This window comes from Mycetomoellerius zeteki, unplaced genomic scaffold, assembly GCF_001594055.1.
Source record: "Mycetomoellerius zeteki isolate Tzet28-1 unplaced genomic scaffold, Tzet1.0 scaffold31, whole genome shotgun sequence".
In the NCBI taxonomy this organism is placed as follows: Eukaryota; Metazoa; Arthropoda; class Insecta; order Hymenoptera; family Formicidae; genus Mycetomoellerius; species Mycetomoellerius zeteki.
Window position 1 is genome coordinate 3,323,007 of NW_017257294.1, and position 2,825 is coordinate 3,325,831.

A 2,825-nucleotide genomic window follows, 5' to 3' on the forward strand; every position below is an offset into this window, starting at 1 on the left:
TAAAATGTGGAAAATACATAACCTATTTTTCTTGGGAAGGCAAGCGTCGAGCATTATATTATAGTTAATTTTCTTACTTCGGTATGTATATATAATAACAAATCGATTACCTGATTCAAAAAGCATGCACTGCACTATTTGGATCGAAGACTATAATTAATATATAATATATAAACGAAACGTGCAAAGAGCACAAAGCACAAAAGGCGACCGTGATTCTCAGTGAACGTTGGGTAACAAGTGACAAACATTTTGGCGGGCGCGGGATTGACCGGATTCAATATGGTGGCGGATGGCGGGTCAGGCCGGTCAGGCGATGAGGGCATGCAATATGGCGGTTCGAGAAGCGAACTAGGAAAGTTATTATAGGGAAGCGAGGAAAGTAATATATCTTACATATAATTTCATATATGATTTCAGATATATATCATCAGACACGCGACAGTTTCTGAATATATCATCCGAAAGCGCTCAGAAATAGCTCAATTGAGCGGTTTTCAATGTTATTACAAGTGACAAGTTTCAGAGATATTTCAACTGAAAAGGTTGAAAAATTGTGTCATATAAAAGGTTTCAGACAGATTTCCATCGACAACATTTCACATGACATATTGCAGAAAGCTTGCAGGAATGTTACATGTGAAACGTGAAAGGTTGAAATGGTTTTGAAACCTTTCTGATATCTTTCTGAAACGTTCGGTGCTGTATGGGCTCCTTTTTGCTGCCGACTGCTGCCGACTAACATCTTCGGCAATAAGCGTAAGATTTTACGCTTTTGTACGAGGCGCGAAACACGAACGCGTCGCGAAGGGGCCATCATATTAATAAAATTAACTAAATGTTAATCTGAACAATTATCAAGAATAATAATAATAATAATAACTCTATTAACGAATAAATTTCGCGTTTATTTTCTAACGTTTATTTAAAATTAAAAATACCAATATTCGACTACAAATAAATCATAATTAAAAAATCTTCATGTCAACAACATGTTTAATTTTAAAAGTCTTGAATATTATGAAACTAGATTAAATTTCTTTATATGAACTTTATAATATAATCAACAAAACTTTAATTTAAAAATAAATAACTAGAAATTATTATACTAAATCGAAAATTACTAAATCTATATCAATTATCTGATAAAATTCAAGGCCCATATACGTATTTTTAACGATTCGAACGATTCGTTGCTGAATCTCATCTCAAAACATGCGGAGATGAGAAATTCAGACGAATGATGTAAGATCCAAAAGAGATAATTTTCTCTCACATCAAAAATATATCCTTATTGTATTTTGTATATCATTTGAATCATTTTTTGAATAATTTGTTATTTGAAAATTAAATATTTTAAGTGCAATTATTCATGCAAAACTCTGAACACGATTTTAAAATAGTTAAGAGAGATATATATTATATATATAAAATTCTTATATTTCTTTTTTTTGATGTATATTGTATAATAATATAAAATGTATATTGGATCTTACATCATAATACTACTTTAATTGATATAAAATTCAATTACTACATATGGATAAGTTATAAAAGATTAGGCTAAAGTAAGTGTATTGAGATAAATACTAAGAATTAATAATCATAAAATGTCTTTTACAGAAGAATGAGAATAATAAATTTTATGCTCTACATTAAAATTTTTATCATCACTTCGTTAGTAAGATGTATATAAATAAATGTGAAACAATAAAAGAAATTTCTTAGAAAATAGTACATATTATACATATACATATATGTAGGTATTGTTTTTCTGCACCAACTTGTATAAAACTTAATCCTGAATGAATATTTGAGGATAGGATAGATAGGAAAAATAATAAAACCATATTTATTATATGTGTTATATAATCAACACTTTTCTATCTTATATCTATAGAAAAAAAATTTCATTTATTCTAATTATTATTTTATATAGTCTTTATATTTTTTTAATATCTTGTATTGCATAAATTCATAATATATTTAAAAAATAATTTTAAAATAATTTTATATATATCTTAAAAAATATTTAAAAAAACGAATATTTTATTCTTCTTTGTTCTTATTTCCAAATGTATCAAAATGAATCATTTTAATATAAAACATGTTAAAAAACGAATTAGAAATAACTCAAACTGTCCGGTAAAAATTTTTCATGCATGAATATGTATAAATATGTATAAATATACATAAATATTCATAAACATACATAATTTTATATGAAATATGTCCATACATGTTCATACATCCTTCTTTCTTTTGTAAAATTACTTTTTAGTGTAATAGAAATAACGTATAATAATAACGCTAATAATAGTAACGTGAAAACGTTAAAACTAATTAAAAGGGTAATTTTCACACTATTTATTTTGGAAAAAATCAAGTTTGAAGAAATGTAAAAAAATAACTTATGTATAATTATGTATAAAATTATGCATAATTATGTATGAGCAATTTTTTTTAACATTTTTCCAAATTTGTTTTTTTCAAAAAAACAAACAATGCGAAAGTTATTCCTGTAATTACTTTTTATGTTTTCACGTTACTATCTAAATTAAAAAGTAATTTTATAAAAGAAAGAGGGATGTATGAATATGTATAGACATATTTCATATATGATTATACGTTTATGAATATTTATATATGTTTATACATATTTATACATATTAATGTATGAAAAATTTTTTTACACGTGGGTGTAATGTGACATAAATTTAACAATGCATGCACAATAAATTTTATAATAAAGAGGCATCCAGGATTAAGTTTATCCTAATTTGTTATTACTTATCCATTTTAAGGCAACGGATATATGGAATGCT